The following is a 22,615-nucleotide window of genomic DNA, read 5'->3' on the forward strand; positions in this document are numbered from 1 at the left end:
CATCTAGTAGATTATCTGTGAACTTCTCCACCAAGTTCACCATTGCTTGGTCCTTCACCATTTTTCTTAACATGAGATTAGCAGTCTTACAGAGGACAGTTTATTGCTTGTACAGACATCTGTTTGTCTACACAACAATATACTTTTACTTCTCCTTTGCTAACTCTTTTATATAGCTTCAATTTTTATTTTTTATTTCAGTTTATATAGCTTCAATTTTTAGAGGATCATCTTAAAAACTACAGTTTCCCAGATTCCTTTGCAGATAGAAAGGACATTATGAAACAGTTCAATGAGACTAAGTATACAGTGTTAGAAGGGGCTTCAAGAAAAGCTGCCTTACAGATGAAAGACTCAGCTGCCATATATCCTTTGTCCTTTGCCTTCTCTCTTCCTTTTTCCTGAATTGCAGAATTGATACATGAGGTCACACCCTAGCTCCTTGTTTTAATTAGGAGACAACCTACAGATAGGTCAGTAGCAAGACAAAAGAAGCCTGGGTTGCAAATAGCACAATAAGATAACATATCAGAACTGCTACCTACGGACTTCTTTATAAAGAAAAAAATTAGCTGCCTAATTTGTTCCCACAAGTTGATCAATAGGTTCAGTGCATTCCCATTAAAAAAACCAGAAGGCTTTTTTTTGACAGAAATTGACACAGTGATTCAAATTTTATGTGGAAATCCAAAGGACCTGAAATAGCCAAAAAAATTTTGAAGTAGTACAAAGTTGGAGGACTTACTCTACCTGACTAGAATCTAGACTTATTAAGCTTCAGTGTTGAAGAAACTTTGACCTTGGCATAGATTTAGATAGATACATCAATGGAACAGAGTAGAGAAACCAGAAAAAGAACTACATATGGTCAGTTGATTTTTTGACAAAGGGAAAGGATCATCTTTTCAACAAATAGTTTTCCAGTTGGGATAACTGGAAAAATGTGAAAAAAAAAAAATCAGTTTACTTAACAACCTACAGAAAAAATGTGAATGGTGAAATAAAAAAAGTTCTAGAAAAAAATCATATCCTGGGGGTAGAAAAAGATTTTTTTCAAACAGGACATAAAAAGCATTAACTGAAAAGGAAAAAAAAAAAGAGAAATTGAACTTCATCAAAATTTAAAATTTCTGTTCATCAAAAATTTCCATTAAGAAAGCAAAGAGGCAGTCTAGCAAGTCCACTCCTGAGTATATATCCGGAAAAAAAAACAACAACAAAAAAAACGGAAGCACTAATTCAAAGGGTACATGCACCTGAAAGTTCATAGCAGCATTATTTACAGTTGCTGAGATCAGAGGCACCCTAAGTGTCCATCCATGAATGGATAAAGAAGACATGTATAAATGAGTACTACTCAGCTTTTAGAAAGGAAGGAAATTTTGCCATTTACAACAACATGAATGGACTTAAGGCATTATGGTTAGTGAAATAAGTCAGAAAAACAAATACTGTGTAATATCACTTATATGTGGAATCTGAAAAACAAACTAATGAATATAACAAACAGACTCATCTAGAGAACGAACTAGTGGTACCATTGAAGAGAGGGAAGGGGGAGGATCAAGATAGGGGTAGGAGATAAAGGGGTAAAACTATTGTGTATTAAGGCAAAAGGACGTATTATTCAACACAGGGAATGTAGCCTATATTTTATAATAACTAATTGGAATATAATCTTAAAATTATGAATTACTATATTATACAATACAACTTATATAATATTTCACATCAACTGTACCTTAATTTAAAAAAATAGAACTAGGAAAAAAAAGTGAAGATGTAAGCCACTGATTGGGTTAAAGTATTTAAAATAGGCATATCTGATAAAGGACTCTCCCCAGAATATATGAAGGACTCCTACAAATTGGTAATAAAAGGACAAGCTAATCAACAAAGGTCTGTCTATTCAAAGCTATGGTTTTTCCAATAGTCATGTATGGACGTGAGAGTTGGACTATAAAGAAAGCTGAGTGCTGAAGAATTGATGCTTTTGAACTGTGGTGTTGGAGAAGACTCTTGAGAGTCCCTTGGACTGCAAGGAGATCCAACCAGTCCATCCTAAAGGAAGTCCTGAATATTCATTGGAAGGACTAATCCCGAAGCTGAAACTCCAATACTTTGGCCACCTGATGCAAAGAACTGACTCATTGGAAAAGACCCTGATGCTGGGAAAGGTTGAAGGCAGCAAAGGGGACGACAGAGGATGAAATGGTTGGATGGCATCACTGACGCGATGGACATGAGTTTGAGTAGGCTCCAGGAGTTGGTGATGGACAGGGAAGCCTGGCATGCTGCAGTCCATGGGGTTGCAAAGAGTTGGACATGACTGAATGACTGAACTGAACTGAAATAAAGAGTAAAACACTTGATCAAACACTTCACAGAGGAAAATATACAAAAGGCTGATAAGTATATAGGAAGGCTTTCAACCTCACATCACTAAGGAAGACAAAATCACAGTAAGATACCACTAAATAACCAAAATTAAAAATTCATAGAGTGGCTAAAGTTGGAAACAACTGGCAATACCAAGTGCTAATGGGAATGTGGAGAACCTGGATCAACGGTGCAGATATAAACAAAAATTTTATTTATATGGTGGCAAAGCAAAGCACAGACATCCTAGATAAAATCAAAATCATATAAAATACTGAATTTGGATGTTTCTAAACCTAAAACCTAAAATGTTTCTAAAACCTAATTTGCATCTTTTGATCTGTTTAGATGTTTTCAAAACATCTCTTAACATTCTTTTATTTAGATGAGAAATAGTTTCCTTCTTCCAATACCAAGCAAGCAAAAAGCATGTCATAAACATTTTCTTTTGAAAGGAATATACAGTTTGACCACAAAATTTTGGAAAGTTTGGTATCATTAGTAAGATACCAGTGTACCCTATAGAAACTTAGTGTTTGAGAGTGGCTGTTTGTAGTAAAAAAAAAATTGTTTTTCAACTTTAGACCATGTACGAATATTGCTTAGTTCAGTTCAGTCACTCAGTCATATCCGACTCTTTGTGACCACATGAACTGAGCACGCCAGGCCTCCCTGTCCATTACCAATTCCCGGAGTCCACCCAAACTCATATCCATTGAGTCGGTGATGCCATCCAACTATCTCATCCTCTGTCGTCCCCTTCTCCTCCTGCCCTCAACCTTTCCCAGCATCAGGGTCTTTTCCAATGAGTCAGTTCTTTGCATCAGGTGGCCAAAGTACTGGAGTTTCAGCTTCAACATAAGTCCTTCCAATGAACACCCAGAACTGATCTCCTTTAGGATGGACTGGTTGGATCTCCTTGTAGTCCAAGGGACTTTCAAGAGTCTTCTCCAACACCACAGTTTAAAAGCATCAATTCTTCAGTGCTCAGCTTTCTTCACAATCCAACTCTCTCATCCATACGTGACCACTAGTAAAACCATAGCCTTGACTAGATGGACCTTTGTTGGCAAAGTAATGTCTCTGCTTTTTAATATGCTGTCTAGGTTGGTCATAACTTTCCTTCCAAGGAGTAAGCATCTTTTAATTTCATGGCTGCAATCACCATCTGCAGTGATTTTGGAGCCCAGAAAAATAAAGTCAGCCACTGTTTCCCCATCTATTTGCCATGAAGTGATGGGACCAGATGCCATGATCTTAGTTTTTAGGTGTTGAGTTTCAAGCCAGCCTTTTCACTCTCCTCTTCCACTCTCATCAAGAGGCTCTAGTTCCTCTTCGCTTTCTGCCATAAGGGTGGTGTCATTCTGCATATCTGAGGTTATTGATATTCCTCCCGGCAATCTTGATTCCAGCTTGTGCTTTATCCAGCCCAGCATTTCATGTGATGTACTCTGCATATAAGTTAAATAAACAAGGTGACAATATACAGCCTTGACATACTCCTTTCCCAATTTGGAACCAGTCCATTGTTCCATGTCCAGTTCTAACTGTTGCTTCTTGACCTGCGTACAGATTTCTTGGGAGGCAGGTAAGATGGTCTGGTATGCCCATCTCTTTAAGAGTTTTCTACAGTTTGTTGATTCACACAGTGAAAGGCTTTGGCATAGATAAAGGCTTTAGAAGCCTCGAAAATAGAAACTAGCCAACTACAAGTTCAAGGCACACTGTGGGCATCAGAAAAATGCACATCAAGATTTGAATAAGCCCTGTTTCCAACAACTGAAAATAACGTAGAAAGTTAAGTTGCAGATTTAGTGGTAAGGGTAGCCATACTGTAAAGGAGACTGAATGCTCGGCTTTGACAAATTGGCTGGGTCAAAACCAGGAGCCTTATAAGCAAAGCATGTGACTCTGAAACCTAGAATGAAGATATTTGTGTGGATAAGCCTGTTCTGTCATATCTTGAACCCCAGGTTTCCCTTCACCCTTTGAGCTGGCAGCAGCAGCTCCTTTACCCTCATTAGAGAGAATTATTCTCAAGTTGCCTAGACATTCCCCCTAAAACCTCACCTGAGGCAGATGCCTCGGAAGCAATACTTGCCAAAATATACCATCTCCTCACCACACTGAGAATGAGGGCCAGATTGTAGCACAGCTGAAGGGACAAAGGATAATAAATACATGTCATGGGAAGAAGTACTGTGCATAACGAAAAGTTATAGGACTTGGAGCCAGGGAAGCACATGTTAGAGTGGATCTAATAATTATTTTATTAGAGAAGGCAATGTATAGGGACAAGATTTATTGGCATGGGATGTTAAACTTGGGACTTAACATCTTGATAAGAGTAGTTTGGGGAAATTATAAAGTAAATCTAGAACATCTTCTAGGGCCAGAAAGTAAAGAAGCACTAAATAGGAAAATAAATTGGTGAGCACTACCCATTTCACTTCTTGTCCTAATTTTTATCTATTAGAAAAAATTTATAAAATTGACTTATACCCATTTATTATCACCAACTGTTATTTTTCATGTAAGGAATAGTGAAAAGATTATCACTAGATCTAAAATGACATGTGTGAGGAATATAAAAAACTAGAAGTTGTTAACCTATGAACATGCTGCTGCTGCTGCTGCTGCTAAGTTGCTTCAGTCTGTCTGACTCTGCGCACCCCCATAGACGGCAGCCCACCAGGCTCCCCTGTCCTTGGGATTCTCCAGGCAAGAATATTGGAGTGGGTTGCCATTTCCTTCTCCAATGCATGAAAGTGAAAAGTGAAAATGAAGTCGCTCAGTCATGTCCAACTCTTAGCGACCCCATGGACTGGAGCCTACCAGGCTCCTCCATCCATGGGATTCTCCAGGCAAGAGTACTGGAGTGGGGTGCCATTGCCTTAACATGAGGACTATACAAATTTCACCTTATGATTTCGTGATAAATAGTACATAAAATATTATTTTCCATACAGTGTGATCCATAGGTAAATTTTATGCCTGATATTTATAAATCACATATGTAATTTAAAGGAGAAATAGTAGAAAATATTGTCAAATGGTATTCCATTTTACCATTTGTATGAATTGCAATAATATATAATCACACTATTTGCTATTGAGAGAGCTTTAATGTTTTTCTGTTCATTTTTTACTTTATACTAAAAAACAGGGAATGCAGAGTTAATTTTCTTGTGACAGCTATCACTGAAATATCTGTTAAATAGTATATCTGATTCATAGTACACTGAAAACCCATGTTTCTAATAATGCCATAAGGCAATAGAGTGCCTAAAGTATATCTTTTGAAGAGATGGCTTTGCAGATATAGGAAACCAAACTATAAATGGAACAGTTCTGAGTGGTAAAAAAAAAAGTGCCAAATTCAAGTATATGTTTTTGAAAGATCTTTGAAAAAATATCCTGAAGAAAAAAAGATAGTACCACAAGTAGTAATCTTTAGTATGTATTGTAGAAACCCAAGTGTCCTATATTCTTAAAATAGTCCTGGTTTTTCTCCTAACTGCCTGACTTTGTGCTAGTCTTTTCATTAAAATTTCTAATGTTTATTTTTCAGGAACCATATATTTAGTTTTGATAGCAGTCTCAAAGAGAATCACATGGAATGCTTATTTTTAAAGTTAAGAAAACTGAGAGCTTCAGAGATTAAACATCTTGCCCAAGATCATATAGCTAAGGAACAGTGGATTTGAACTCAGAAAGTTTGATTCTGGAAACCGAGCACTTGTCAACTATTCTACAGCCTCTGTAGTCTTACCTACACACCTATGATGTGAGGCTACAAAACTAATTTCCTCCCTGATTCTATAAATAAAAATAACACAGGAGGAAAAAAGAGGTTCATAAGCCCTTCACTTTTTTGTGGTACACTCACAGAGAAGATGGATATTCAAGTTACTCCTTTTTAATAAGCCACTTGCTAAGAGAAACACATTTTTCACCCTGGGTTCCCCTAGGGTATCATTTACTGTAGCATTGAAGTGTCACAGCAGGTATACTTTGGTGGCTCATCTGAATGCAAATCTCTTAGGATTTATCCCAAATAAATAGGGGATGAGTCACAGGGTAGTGGAATATCAGAGAGGAGGAAAACCCAGGCCGCATCTACACTAAACGCTTTTACTAACTTGGTTTTTGTCAAAGATCAAAAGACAAACTTTAGAAGCTATAAAACTCTGGCAATAAAACCACACCCTTGAGTAACATGCAATAACTATAATAGTCTTTATGTATCAGAAACTGAAGAAATTTAGCAGTAATTCATTCTATCAACAAATGATCTTATAGTCTACTTGTGCAGAAAACCTAAAAGTTGTGAGTATATGCTTTCCTGTCCTTAATATTTTACTGTTTGATGATGTATCTGTTTTCATTTCTGAGGAGATGATTATCTTATCAATAATTTTGAAGTAAATTAATTTAAATCAATGACTTTTCAAATTGCAGGTTGCAAACCCTTAGGGAGTACATTGTGTGTGTGTGTGTGTGTTCATGTGCACTCATGCACACACTTAGTCATGTCTGACTCTTTGCAACCCCAAGGACTGTAGCCTGCCAGGCTCCTCTATCCATGGGATTTCCCAGGCAAGAGTACTGGAGCAGGTTGCCATTTCCTATTCCAGGCTATCTTCCTGACCCAGGGATCAAACCCGCATCTCTTGTGCCTCCTGCATTGGCAGGTGGATTCTTTACCACTGCGCTACTGGGGAAGCCCTTTTTTGGAATCTATATAGTGAGTTGTAACCCATAAATAATTAAATAAAATTTAAAATAGAAGAATGAATCATATTTATCAAGTACCTATATTGTTTCAAGAGTTTTGTTCTTATTTTGGATCTAGTCACAAAAGTTCAAAATCCATCAGCATTTGTAGAACATAGACTTTTCTTTCCATTATGGTTTATGACAGAACTTTTTATTTTTAATTGGAGGATAATTATAATATTTTTATGGGTTTTGCCATATATTGTCATAAATCGGCCATAGGTATAGGTATATCCCCTCCCTCTTGAACCCCGCCTCCCACCTCCCTCCCTACCCCATTCCTGTAGATTGTCTCAGAGCACTGGCTTTGGGTTCCCTGTGTCATACATCAAACTCCCACTAGCTATCTGTTTTATATATGGTAATGTGTATGTTTCAATGCTGTTTTCTCAAATATCCCACCCTCGCCTTTTCCCACTATATCCAAAAGTCTGTTCTTTTTGTCTGTGTCTCCTTTGCTGCCTGCAGGTAGGATCATCAGTACCATCTTTCTAGATCCCATATACATGTGTTAATATACGAGGTTTGTCTTTATCTTTCTGACTTCCTTCACTCTGTATAATAGGCTCTAGGTTCATCTACCTCATTAGAACTGATGCAAATGCATTCTTTTTATGTCTGAGTAATACTCCCTAGTGTATATGTACCACAACTTCCTTATCCATTTATCTGTTGATGGACATCTAGATTTCTTCCATGGCCTGGCTGTTGTAAACAGTGCTGCAGTGAACACTGGGGTACATGTGTCTTTTTCAATAATGGTTTCCTCAGGGTATATGCCCAGTAGTGGGATTGCTGGGTCATATGGTGGTTTTATTCTTAGTTTTTTAAGGAATTTCCATACCATCTTCGATAGTGGCTGTATCAAGTTACATTTCCACCAATGGTGTAAGAACATTCCCTTTTTCCATACCCTCTCCAGTATTTATTGTTTGTAGACTTTCATGATGGCCATTCTGACCAGTGTTAGGTGATATCTCATTATAGTTTTGATTTGCATTTCTCTAATAATGAATAATGTTGAGTATCTTTTCATATGTTTATTAGCCATTTGTATGTCTTCTTTGGAGAAATTCCTGTTTAAGTCTTCTGCCCACTTTTTGATTGGCTTCTTTGTTTTTCTGGTATTGAACTGCATGAGCTACTATATATTTTGGAGATTAATTCTTTGTCAGTTGTTTCATTTGCTATTATTTTCTCCCATTCTGAGGGTTGTCTTTTCACCTTGCTTATAGTTTCCTTTGTTGTGCAAAAATTTTTGAGTTTAAATAGACCCCATTTGTTTATTTTTGTTTTTATTTCCATTACTTTAGGAGGTGAGTTGTACAAGATCTTGCTGTGATTTATGTCAGAGAGTAGAACTTATATTTTAAACACTCTGGTTGTTCACAGTATTATCCTCTGGATAACTAGTAAATATCTAAAAGATGCTCAGTGATTAGTGGCTGAAGAAGATATAGAGAGGAACCTCAAACTCAAATGTGTCTCTTATGCAGCTTAAAAACTAAGGAAAGGACTATGACCTACTTTAATCTTCAATTCTATTTATAAATTTAAAAAGATAGATAGGACTTGCAGAGATATAGAGCCTCATATATTAAGTATATTCGTTAAAAGTGGTCCTTTCCACAGTATGTAGCTCTTTTTCTAATCTCTAAATTAAGATGCTTTGGGTTGTAAGTAAAAGTAAGCTCAACTCAGGTACCTTGAATGTAAAAGAGGATATGTCAGACTTCTGGTAGTTTTGATGTAGAAGCTGACAATCTCATGGTGTCATCAGGTTTTCTAGGTCTGTTTGTATGTGGTTTTCTTGCTCTGCCATCTTTTAGGTTATTTTCATTCAAAGACCATCTTTCCATTTTGTATGTGAAATGACTGGGGGTGTTACAAGCCTCACAATAACAAACCACAAAATCCAACACATGAGAAAATACTCAATGATTTATGACACTATTCTAGATATTTTCCTCACTTTATGAATATTATAGAATTTTTTTACAGTTTGAATTTTGACAATTGCATTCCCATGCTTGCATCTGACTCCCATATTGTCTGTGAGTTACATCTAGAAGCTTGATTATGTCCAGGTTCAATTTTTGGTAAGAATATTTCATAGATAGTATTACAATATTCTTCTATCAGCAGATGCATAATGTCTGGTTGTCTCCATTTTTAGGTGTTAGAAGCCATGGATGAACATTGTTTAAATCCATGAGTGATAATCCAGTTTTGCCATTACTTACTTATTTAATGGCTTTTGAATTGTCTCAGTTCAGCTATCTGGATATTAAGAACTACTGTTTTCACAAGATAAATGCTTGCTTTTCTTTGATTTAGCTGTTTTCTGAATACTTGGTCCTCTAGCAATACTAAAGATGACCAATGAGATTTTTAAAAGTATCTTTAAAAGTATCTTAAAAGTATCTTTTTAATGGATTAAAAATTCTTTATAGGTGTTAATTCACTGCAGTTTTCTCATTGATGTTCAATGTGTTTCATCTTTGGTCAGTGGAGTCTCTTTAAGTCTCCAAGTCTTTGTCATCATCAATAGCTTGTCTGCTTTCTGGTGTGACAAGATGGTCCAGATTCATCTTAGACGTTGCCTGCTATAGACATAGAGCTAGCCATTTCTCCAGTAAGTCTTGGTTCCTGTTAGTGGCAAATGATATTTAGAGACCACTGTTTGGAAACTAGGAGTGCTCATTGCTGATGGGTTGGGTACATTTTTCTAGTCCTTTTAGAAAATACGTCATGGTTTCATATTGATACTTCCTACTTAATCTCATACATTTTGTATCTGTTTTCCTTCTGCTGCTGCTGCTAAGTTGTGTCAGTTGTCTTAGACTCTGCAACCCCATAGGCGGCAGCCTACCCTTCTAACATGACCCAAATTTGTTTTCAGTGATTTCAACATAATTTCTCATTTGTTTTTTCCCACAGTAACAGACTCTGAATAAATTAACATTATCAACAACAATATGATTACTAGAAAGAGTTTAAAGAGCATTTTTGTTTTTGCTCTTCTGTTTGACCTTAGACTATATCCCAAAATAATATACACCCAAATTCCTGTGTTTAAAACCAGTTGAAAGTAGTTTCTATCTTACGTTTTATGCCCCCAATTCAATACAATTGAGTTCATTGGTTTCATTCCCTTTCACTTTGAGGGAGTTTTTTTTTTTTTAAATACTTCTGAAATTTCAGCTTTAAATCTATGGATCAAGATATACTCAAGAGACGTCTGGCCTCTATTCTGGTTCCCTCTAACTCATCACCTCTGTCCCCTTATAGCTATAGTTCACACTTCCATTTTTGATATAAGCAAGAAAGAAAACACCAAGATAGCTGCACATGACAAGTCAAATTTCTCTTTCATTTGCTGGAGCAAATAGACTTGTAACTATGGGGTCTTACCCAGTTTTACTAATAAATAAGAGATTCTTATCCAGATTTACTAATGATTTCAAGGATATAAAGCCAAAAGTCTCAGTCAAATCAAAGAGAAATTTGACTTGTCATGTGTGGCTGTCTTGGTGTTTCCTTTCTGCATTGGATACATTCTCTGGCTAGTATTAGATGAGGTCTTTAAATGAGATTTGTGTCTGACCTCACATAGCAAGAAAAGAATTGTTCAATGAAGCCTCCCTATTTTGTATTTAGATTGGTAAAGGGCTTGTGTGACATTTTCTCTGGAGCCATGCCTTATAATACCATAGATTTCCAGGGATAATCTTGCTAAGAGAATTTCACAGATAAGGGCACTCCTACTAATAGATACCTTTAGCCTGAAGATATTTAGGTTATGTTTACTAAAAAATTAGGAGAAGGCAATAGCAACCCACTCCAGTACTCGTGCCTGGAAAATCCCATGGGCGCAGGAGCCTGGTGGGCTGCAGTCCATGGGGTCGCTAAGAGTCAGACACGACTGAGTGACTTCACTTTCACTTACCAAAAAATTAAGACTAGGGCACCTGTGTTTTTTTCTTTCCTAGAGAATGTCCCTTGGTAATCAGAGAGAAACAGATCATGCACCAGCAGCTTTAACAAGGAGCAAGAATTCCCTCTATGGAATACCTTAACAATGACCACACTGCTTCACAGGTCTTTTAAATTTGTTTTAGCAACTTAATTACTCCTTTTCCTTCTTTATTCACAGTTATTTGAACCTTTTTTTCAATGTGTTGATGGAAACATTTAACTTGAGTGTATAATTTTTCTAAGGCCAAATTCACTGCCTTCTCTGGCCCGTTAGTTTCCATAGGTGTTAGATCTATTGGGAGACTTGATTCAGCTTCCTCTAAATATTATTTCATCGTGGAAATCATTGTTTACATAAATCTTGCTTTTTTTACTTAATGATATAAATAAACTTACAAATTCTCTGTTATACCATATAGCTGTAGAAGAGAGATTAATATTTGATATACCATATATTCCCACTCCAGTACTCTTGCCTGGAAAATCCCATGGACGGAGGAGCCTGGTAGGCTGCAGTCCATGGGGTCGCTAAGAGTCGGACACAACTGAGCGACTTCACTTTCTCTTTTCACTTTCATGCATTGGAGAAGGAAATGGCAACCCACTCCGGTGTTCTTGCCTGGAGAATCCCAGGGACAGAGGAGCCTGGTGTGCTGCCATCTATGGGGTCACACAGAGTCGGACACGACTGAAGTGACTTAGCATAGCATAGCATATTATTTAATATTATAGGATAATTATATTCCTCCTCAATAGAAATGGCTTCCCCTCATCCACATTCCACATTATACAGATGGCAACTAGAGTATACTGTTAAATAAATTCTGGATCACATTTGGTTTGTTCCACGTATTATGGTAAAGGTTTTTACAAATGTCATTATGTAAATTTACTCTTGCTAGGGGAAACACAGATTGCTTCTATATCTAAACCTCCATACTTGTTGGTTTTAAGAACCCAGGTAGCTAACTCAGGAATCTGATGAAGGCATATACCTTAGCATTCCAGTCTCTTTTCAGAGATGAACACTGAATTTTTTTGTTGAATATCCACGTGACGCACTTTGTTGTTGTTCAGTCACTAAGTCATGTCTGACTGTTTGCAACTTCATTGTCTATGGCATGCCAGGCTCCTCTGTCTTCCACTATCTCCTGGAGCTTGCTCCAATTCATGTCCATTGACTCTGTGATGCTACTTAACTATCTCATCTTCTGTCTCCCCCTTCTCCTTTTGCCTTCAATCTTTCCCAGCATCAGGGTCTTTTCCAATGAGTCAACTTTTTGCATCAGGTGGCCCAAATAGTAGAGCTTTAGCTTCAAGGCAAACCATTCAATATCACAGTAATCCAAGTCTATGCCCCAACCAGTAATGCTGAAGAAGCTGAAGTTGAACAGTTCTATGAAGACCTACAAGACCTTTTAGAACTCACACCAAAAAAGATGTCCTTTTCATTATAGGAGACTGGAATGCAAAAGTAGGAAGTCAAGAAATACCTGGAGTAACAGGCAAATTTGGCCTTGGAATATGGAATAAAGCAGGGCAAAGACTAATAGAGTTTTGCCAAGAAAATGCACTGGTCATAGCAAACACCCTCTTCCAACAATACAAGAGAAGACTTGTGTTGTGTTGGTCAACACAAGTTGGTCAACACTGAAATCAGATTGGTTATGTTCTTTGCAGCCAAAGATGGAGAAGCTCCATCTTTGTCCATCTTGTCAACAAAAACAAGACTGGGAGCTGACTGTGGCTCAGATCATGAACTCCTTATTACCAAATTCAGACTTAAATTGAAGAAAGTAGGGAAAACCACTAGACCATTGATGTATGACCTAAATCAAATCCCTTATGATTATACAGTGGAAGTGAGAAATAAATTTAAGGGCCTAGATCTGATAGAGTGCCTGATGAACTATGGAATGAGGTTCATGACATTGTACAGGAGACAGGGATCAAGACCATCCCCATGGAAAAGAAATGCAAAAAAGCAAAATGGCTGTCTGGGGAGGCCTTACAAATAGCTGTGAAAAGAAGAGAAGCGAAAAGCAAAGGAGAAAAGGAAAGATATAAGCATCTGAATGCAGAGTTCCAAAGAATAGCAAGAAGAGATAAGAAAGCCTTCCTCAGCAATCAATGCAAAGAAATAGAGGAAAACAACAGGATGGGAAAGACTAGAGATCTCTTCAAGAAAATTAGAGATACCAAGGGAACATTTCATGCAAAGATGGGCTCGATAAAGGACAGAAATGGTATGGACCTAACAGAAGCAGAAGATAGTAAGAAGAGGTGGCAAGAATACATAGAAGAACTGTACAAAAAAGATCTTCACGACCCAGATAATCATGATGATGTGATCACTGACCTAGAGCCAGACATCCTGGAATGTGAAGTCAAGTGGGCCTTAGAAAGCATCACTACGAACAAAGCTAGTGGAGGTGATGGAATTCCAGTTAAGCTATTTCAAATCCTGAAAGATGATGCTGTGAAAGTGCTGCACTCAATATGCCAGCACATTTGGAAAACTCAGCAGTGGCCACAGGACTGGAAAACGTCAGTTTTCATTCCAATCCCAAAGAAAGGCAATGCCAAAGAATGTTCAAACTACCGCACAACTGCACTCATCTCACACGCTAGTAAAGTAATGCTCAAAATTCTCCAAGCCAGGCTTCAGCAATACGTGAACCGTGAACTTCCTGATATTCAAGCTGGTTTTAGAAAAGGCAGAGGAACCACAGATCAAATTGCCAACATCTTCTGGATCATGGAAAAAGCAAGAGAGTTCCAGAAAAACATCTATTTCTGCTTTATTGACTATGCCAAAGCCTCTGACTGTGTGGATCACAATAAGCTGTGGAAAATTCTGAAAGAGATGGGAATACCAGACCACCTGACTTGCCTCTTGAGAAATCTGTATGCAGGTCAGGAAGCAACAGTTAGAACTGGACATGGAACAACAGACTGGTTCCAAATAGGAAAAGGAGTATGTCAAGGCTGTACATTGTCATCCTGCTTATTTAACTTATATGCAGAGTACATCATGAGAAACGCTGGACTGGAAGAAGCACAAGCTGGAATCAAGATTGCTGGGAGAAATCTCAGTAACCTCAGATATGCAGATGACACCACCCTTATGACAGAAAATGAAGAGGAACTCAAAAGCCTCTTGATGAAAGCGAAAGAGGAGAGTGAAGAAGTTGGCTTAAAGCTCAACATTCAGAAAATGAAGATCATGGCATCTGGTCCCATCACTTCATGGCAAATAGATGGGGAAACAGTGGAAACAGTGTCAGACTTTATTTTTTTGGGCTCCAAAATCACTGCAGATGGTGACTGCAGCCATGAAATTAAAAGATACTTACTCCATGGAAGGAAAGTTATGACCAACCTAGATAGCATATTCAAAAGCAGAGACATTACTTTGCCAACAAAGGTCCATCTAGTCAAGGCTATGGTTTTTCCTGTGGTCATGTATGGATGTGAGAGTTGGACTGTGAAGAAGGCTGAGTGCTGAAGAATTGATGCTTTTGAACTGTGGTGTTGGAGAAGACTCTTGAGAGTCCCTTGGACTGCAAGGAGATCCAACCAGTCCATTCTGAAGGAGATCAGCCCTGGGATTTCTTTGGAAGGAATGATGCTTAAGCTGAAACTCCAATACTTTGGCCACCTCATGCCAAGAGTTGACTTATTGGAAAAGACTCTGATGCTGGGAGGGATTGGGGGCAGGAGGAGAAGGGGACAACAGAGAATGAGATGGCTGGATGGCATCACTGACTTGATGGACGTGAGTCTGAGTGAACTCCGAGAGTTGGTGATGGACAGGGAGGCCTGGCGTGCTGCGATTCATGGGGTTGCAAAGAGTTGGATACGACTGAGCGACTGAACTGAACTGAACTAAGCTTCAGCAAAAGTTATTCCAGTAAGTATTTCAAGGTTCATTTCCTTTAGTTTGACTGGTTTGATCTCCTTGCTGTCCAAGGGACTCTTAAGAGTGTTCTCTAGCAGTGCAGTTCGAAAGCATCATTTCTGCGGTGCTTAGCCTTCCTTATTGTCCAACTCTCACATCAGTATGACTACTGGAAAAACCATACTTTTGATTCTACAGACATCTGTCAGCAAAGTGATGTCTCTGCTTTTGAATACACTATTAAGATTTGTCAGAGCTTTCCTTCCAAGAAGCCTGTGTCTTTTAATTTCATGACTGCAGTCATCATCTACAGTGATTTTGGAGCCCAAGAATAGAAAATCTGTCACTGCTTCCACTTTTTCCCCTTCTGTTTGCCATGAAGTGATGGGACTGGATGCCATGATCTTAGTTTTTTGAATATTGTTTCACACCAGCTTTCTCACTCTAACCAAGAGGCTCTTTAGTTCCTCTTCACTTTCTGCCTTTAGAGTGGTGTCATATGCATATCTGAGGTTGTTGATATTTCTCCCAGCAATCTTTGTGTGTGTGTGTGTTTCTTTTCTTTTTATTTTTTACAATAGTAAAAGATGTTTATCAGTTTTCACAATAATAGCCAGACAGAAAATAAAGGATAATTACAATTGCAAGCCATAATGGGAACATGATTAACCTAACAATATAAAATAATTACATACAATTTGAGGGGTCAAGCAGAATGATGTGGTAAGTGGAAGTGCATACATGCACATGTTTTCATCTGCTCAGCCAGTCTATGTCTTTTGATTGGTGCATTTAATACATTTATATTTAAGGTAATTATCAATATGTACCTAACAGAAGCAGAAGATATTAAGAAGAGGTGGCAAGAATACATAGAAGAACTGTACAAAAAAGATCTTCATGACCCAGATAATCACGATGATGTGATCACTGACCTAGAGCCAGACATCCTGGAATGTGAAGTCAAGTGGGCCTTAGAAAGCATCACTACGAACAAAGCTAGTGGAGGTGATGGAATTCCAGTTAAGCTATTTCAAATCCTGAAAGATGATGCTGTGAAAGTGCTGCACTCAATATGCCAGCACATTTGGAAAACTCAGCAGTGGCCACAGGACTGGAAAACATCAGTTTTCATTCCAATCCCAAAGAAAGGCAATGCCAAAGAATGTTCAAACTACCGCACAACTGCACTCATCTCACACGCTAGTAAAGTAATGCTCAAAATTCTCCAAGCCAGGCTTCAGCAATACGTGAACCGTGAACTTCCTGATATTCAAGCTGGTTTTAGAAAAGGCAGAGGAACCACAGATCAAATTGCCAACATCTTCTGGATCATGGAAAAAGCAAGAGAGTTCCAGAAAAACATCTATTTCTGCTTTATTGACTATGCCAAAGCCTCTGACTGTGTGGATCACAATAAGCTGTGGAAAATTCTGAAAGAGATGGGAATACCAGACCACCTGACTTGCCTCTTGAGAAATCTGTATGCAGGTCAGGAAGCAACAGTTAGAACTGGACATGGAACAACAGACTGGTTCCAAATAGGAAAAGGAGTACGTCAAGGCTGTACATTGTCATCCTGCTTATTTAACTTATATGCAGAGTACATCATGAGAAACGCTGGACTGGAAGAAGCACAAGCTGGAATCAAGATTGCTGGGAGAAATCTCAGTAACCTCAGATATGCAGATGACACCACCCTTATGACAGAAAATGAAGAGGAACTCAAAAGCCTCTTGATGAAAGCGAAAGTGGAGAGTGAAAAAGTTGGCTTAAAGCTCAACATTCAGAAAATGAAGATCATGGCATCTGGTCCCATCACTTCATGGCAAATAGATGGGGAAACAGTGGAAACAGTGTCAAACTTTATTTTTCTGGGCTCCAAAATCACAGCAGATGGTGACTGCAGCCATGAAATTAAAAGACGCTTACTCCTTGGAAGGAAAGTTATGATCAACCTAGATAGCATATTCAAAAGCAGAGACATTACTTTGCCAACAAAGGTTCGTCTAGTCAAGGCTATGGTTTTTCCTGTGGTCATGTATGGATGTGAGAGTTGGACTGTGAAGAAGGCTGAGCGCCAAAGAATTGATGCTTTTGAACTGTGGTGTTGGAGAAGACTCTTGAGAGTCCCTTGGACTGCAAGGAGATCCAACCAGTCCATTGTGAAGGAGATCAGCCCCGGGATTTCTTTGGAAGGAATGATGCTAAAGCTGAAACTCCAGTACTTTGGCCACCTCATGCGAAGAATTGACTCATTGGAAAAGACTCTGATGCTGGGAGGGATTGGGGGCAGGAGGAGAAGGGGACGTCAGAGGATGAGATGGCTGGATGGCATCACTGACTCGATGGACGTGAGTCTCAGTGAACTCCGGGAGTTGGTGATGGACAGGGAGGCTTGGCGTGCTGTGATTCATGGGGTCGCAAAGAGTCGGACACGACTGAGTGACTGATCTGATCTGATTCTCTTGTTACCCTTTTCTTAATTGTTTTGCGTTTACTTTCTGTAGGTAGGGCTTTTCCTTCTCTTGTTTTCTGCCTAGAGAAGTTTCTTCAGCATTTGTTGTAAAGCTGGTTTGGTGGTGCTGAATTCTTTTAACTTTTGCTTGCCTAGAAAGCTTTTGATTTCTCCATCAAATCTGAAGGAGAGTCCTGCTGGGTAGAGTATTCTTGTTTATAGGCTCTTGCTTTTCATCACTTTAAATATCTCATGCCATTTCCTTCTGGCTTGTGGAGTTTCTGTTGAGAAATCAGCTGATAGCCTGATAGGAGTTTCCTTGTATATTATATGTCATTTTTCCCTTATTGCTTTTAATATTTTATCTGTGTCTTTAATTTTTGTCCGTTTGATTATTGTGTGTCTGGATGTGTTCCTCCTTGGGTTTATCCTGCCTGGAACTCTCTGTGCTTCCTGGAGTTGGTTGATTATTTCCTTTCCTATGTTAGTTTCCCAGCAATCTTAATTCCAGTTTGTGATTGATCCAGCCCAGCATTTCACATGGGGTCATCTGCATAGAAGTTAGATAAGCAGGGTGACAGTATACTCCTTTGTCATACTCCTTTCCCGATTTTAAACGAGTCAGTCATTCCACATCAGTTGTAACTGTTGCTTCTTGACCCACATACAGGTTTCTCAAAAGACAGGTAAGGTCATCTTATATTCCCATCTCTAAGACTCTTCCATGATTTGTTGTGATACACATAATCAAAGGCTTTAGCATAATCAATGAAGCAGAAGTTTTTCTGAAACTTCCTTGATTTCTTCATGATCCAAGGAACATTGGCAGCTTGATCTCTGGTTCCTTGGCCTCTTTGAAACCCAGCTGGTACATCTGGAAGTTCTCTGTTCACCTACTGCTGAAGCCTAGCTTGAAGGATTTTGAGCATAACCTTGCTGGCATATGAAATGAGTGCAATTGTATGGTAGTTTGAACATTCTTTGGTATTGTCCTTCTTTGGGATTGGAATGAAAACTGATCTTTTCCAGACCTGTGGCCACTGCTGAGTTTTCCAAATTTGCTGGCGTATTGAGCAGCACTTTAACAGCATCATCTTTCAGGATTTTAAATTGCTCAGCCAGAATTCTGTTACCTCCATTAGCTCTGTTTGTAGTAATGCTTCCTAAGGCCCACTTGACATCACACTCCAGGAGGTGACGTTACCACACTATCATGGCTATCTGGGTCATTAAGACCTTTTTTGTATAGTTCTTCTGTGTATTCTTGCCACCTGTTAATCTCTTCTGCTTCTGTTAGGTCCTTACCATTCCTGTTCTTATCATGCCCATCCTTGCATAAAATGTTCCCTTGTATATCCAGTTTTCTTACAAAGATTTCTAGTCTTACAGGAAAACATTCCAGTGTTTTCCTCTGTGTCTTTATATTGTTCATTTAAGAAGGCCATCTTACTACTCCTTGGTATTCTGCAAAACACCTCATTCAGTTGGGTGTATCTTTCCCTTTCTCCCTTGCCTTTCATTTCTCTTCCTTTTTTTCAGCTATTTGTAAATCCTTCTTAGACAACCATTTTGCCTTCTTTCATTTCTTTTTCTTTTGGGATGATTTTGATCACTGCCTCCCATACAGTGTTACAAACCTCCATCCATTGTTATTCAGACACTGTTTACCAGGTCTAAGTCCTTGAATCTATTTGTCACCTCCACTGTATAATCTTAAGGGATTTGATTTAAGACATACCTAAATGGCCTAGTGGATTTCCATACTTTCTTCAATTTAAGGCTGAATTTTGCAAAATTTTGTGGCTCATGATCCACAGTCAGCTCCAGGTCTTGTTTTTACTGACTGTGTGGAAGTTCTCTATCTTTGGCTGCAAAGAACATAGTCAATCTCTTTTTGGTGTTAACCATCTAGTGATAGTGATGTCCATGTGTAGAGCCATCTCTCATGTTGTTGGAAAAGGGTATTTGCTATGACCATCATGTTCTCTTGACAAAACTGCTAGCCTTTAACCTGCTTCATTTTGTACTCCGAGGTCAAACTTGCCTGTTATTCCAGGTACTCTTGACTTCCTACTTTTGCATTCCAGTCCCCTATGATGAAAATGACATCTTTTTTTGATGTTAATTCCAAAAGGTCTTGTAGATCTTCATAACTAGTCAATTTCAGCTTCTTGACATCATTGGTTGGAGCTTAGACTTGGATTACTGTGATACTGAATGGTTTGCCTTGAGAACAAACGAAGATCATTCTGTCAGTTTTGAGGTTGCATCCAAGTACTGCATTTTGGATTCTCTTTTTGACTGTGAGGGCTACTGCATTTCTTCTAAGGGATTCTTGCCCACAGTAGTAGATATAGTGGTTATCTGAATTAAATTCACCCATTCCCATCCAATTTATTTTGTTGATTCCTAAGATGTTGGTGTTCAATCTTGCCATCTCCTTGACTTGACTATGTCCAATTTACCTTGATTCATGGACCTAATATTCCAGCTTCCTATACAGTATTGTTTTTACAGTATCAAACTTTACTTTCACCATCAGACATATCCACAGCTGAGCATCATGCTTGCTTTGGCCCAGCCACTTCATTCTTACTGGTGTGCTTTGTGCTCAGTTGCTCAGTTGTGTCAGACTCTGTGACACTATGGAGTGTAGCCTGCCGTGGTTATTCTGTCCATGGAATATTCCAGGCAAGGATACTGGAGCAGGTTGCCATTTCCTGTTCCAGGTGATCTTCCCGACCTAGGGATTGAACCCAAATCTCTTGCATTGCCAGGCAGATTCTTTACCACTGATCCACCTGGGAAAGTATATGCCCTCTGCTCGTCTCTAGTAGTATATTTGACACCTTACGACTGGGAGGGCTTATCTTCTGGCATCATATATTTTGCCTTTTCATGCTGTCCATGGGGTTCTCTAGGCAAGGATACCAAAGTGGATTGCTGTTTCCTTCTCCAGTGGACCTTGTTTTGTCAGAACTCTTCACTATGACCTGTCTTAGATTGCCTTGCATGGCATGGCCCATAGCTTCATTGAGTTACAGAAGCCCTTTTGCCACGACAAAGTTTTGATCCATGAAGGGGTTCATGGACTGTAGCACACCAGACTCTCCTGTCCACAGAATTTCCAGGCATGAATACTGGAATGAGTTGCCGTTTCCTTCTCCAGGAGATCTTCTTGACCCAGGGATTGAACGCATGTCTTCTGCATTGGCAGGCAGATTCTTTACTACTGAGCCAGCAGGGAAGCCTGTGACCCACTTTAATTCTTCTTAATTCCCACAGAGCTTTCTTTGAGTGCCACATAAGGATATTTTCTATTGTCTAATGATCTAGGACCCATTTGCAGTTGACTACAACCCAGAGTCTGCAAATATCTAAATGATCCTGTGAGATTAGAAGCCTAATTCCTCTCCCAACTGCTAACCTGTCTCTCAACTCTGCCAAATAACCAGATTTGCCTTCCTAGGCAAGGTTTTTTCCTATCAGCAAGGCAGATTCAAGGTTTTTTCCTATCAGCCAGGCAGATGGCTGCCAATTTCCGAACAGTAACATGGCCCTCAAGGCAGGAACTCCCATTAGTAAACCAGGCAGCTGCTTGTCTTGACTAGGGAGACAATCAGAGGGCTTGGACCACTGAGCATAGGGAAGGGAGATCTTCAGAGGGCTTCCTCATTGGCTCTGTGAGCAACTTTCTCTCGTATTCAGTGCACTCACCCCGAACTTCCCACCTAGTACCCTCTTCCAAGAAGCATTGCCTGTTGCTCTGCTTTGCTGTGATGCCTTTTCTCTATTCAGTATCTCTCTGGCATCATCCAAGGCAGGACTGATATCTAGCCTCAGAATTCTTTGATGCCCTTCTTTGATTGAGAACAGTTTGACCAAAACCCAGTAACAAGACAGCAGCTCTATTTCAGGTGGTTTTAATGAGGAGCTGCATCTTAGTGTTCAAATCCAAATCCAAGAAGTCTTTGCTGAGTAGCCCTATTTGATTTCTCCCGAAGACTTCACATTTATATATATATTCTAGGAGGCAAATATTCTTATATAATCTGAGCAGTCGCATTACAAAGTTGGACTCCCTGCACCATTATCTTCTGCAAATCTTTTTTTTTTTTTTTTCCTTAGGACCCCACTTAAAATAAGATTTATTTTCGATGACTTTGTGACAGCAATAGTCTTACAGGAGCAGTGTGATTTTACCAAAACTCAAATAACCCTCCTAGCTGTGAGTTTCTTGCTTGCTAGAGGTAATAACTTGTTTCTTACAGTTTAAAGAATGTGTTTGGTTGCTCCTGGAATTTCTGATTGGGCTCAATTTAAATTTTAGCTGGATTTATCAGCTATCCTCTTCGTCATTAAAGTGACTGTGGTTCTTAACTCCTCTTGACCTTTTTCCTCTGAGGAGTCAATTAACATAATAGCATCTATGTAGTGCATTAACTTGTTCTTAATGGTGGTTTAGTACACATCCTGACTCACTAAATTTTGGCAATATGCCAGGAAATGTAATTTGCTGTACAGTGAATTTACCCTGGTTTCCATTCCATGAAAATGCAAACTGTGTCTGGTTGGATTCTCAATTTGGAATTGATAAAAAGGCATTGTGTTAGATATTAGATTATATCTAATTTAATAGATAAATGGCATAACATGCTGCCTTGGCTTGTCACACTTCTTATATAGTTTTTGCATATTAGATGTAACCGAAGCAACCAGAGGAACCACCTTGTTTGATCCTTGACGAACTGTTATTTACCTTCAGGAACCTTCTGCTTGTATGGTAGCTAGGACTGTTAAAAAGGGGGTTAATGGTAACCAAAACTCCTTAGTCAAAACACCTTAACCCTTTCCTTAATTGGAACAATGGTCTATTGTTGCCCTCCTAGAACTCTGTACTGCTAGTGTTAGTACAATTCTAACGGTTCTCATTTAGCATGACTAATTAAAACTGGGTGAGAAGTGAACTTAGGCAATGTTCCCTGTAAAAGAACAAAGGCAACAGGCTCCCCATGTTTTCAGCTACAGGGAAGGGGGGCTATATTTTAGTCAATAAACATCTTCCTTTTATATTCAGATTATTACATTGATTATGTGACATTTTCCAAGGACCCTTACCC

Source organism: Bos indicus x Bos taurus, chromosome 17, assembly GCF_003369695.1.
Source record: "Bos indicus x Bos taurus breed Angus x Brahman F1 hybrid chromosome 17, Bos_hybrid_MaternalHap_v2.0, whole genome shotgun sequence".
Classification (NCBI taxonomy): Eukaryota; Metazoa; Chordata; class Mammalia; order Artiodactyla; family Bovidae; genus Bos; species Bos indicus x Bos taurus.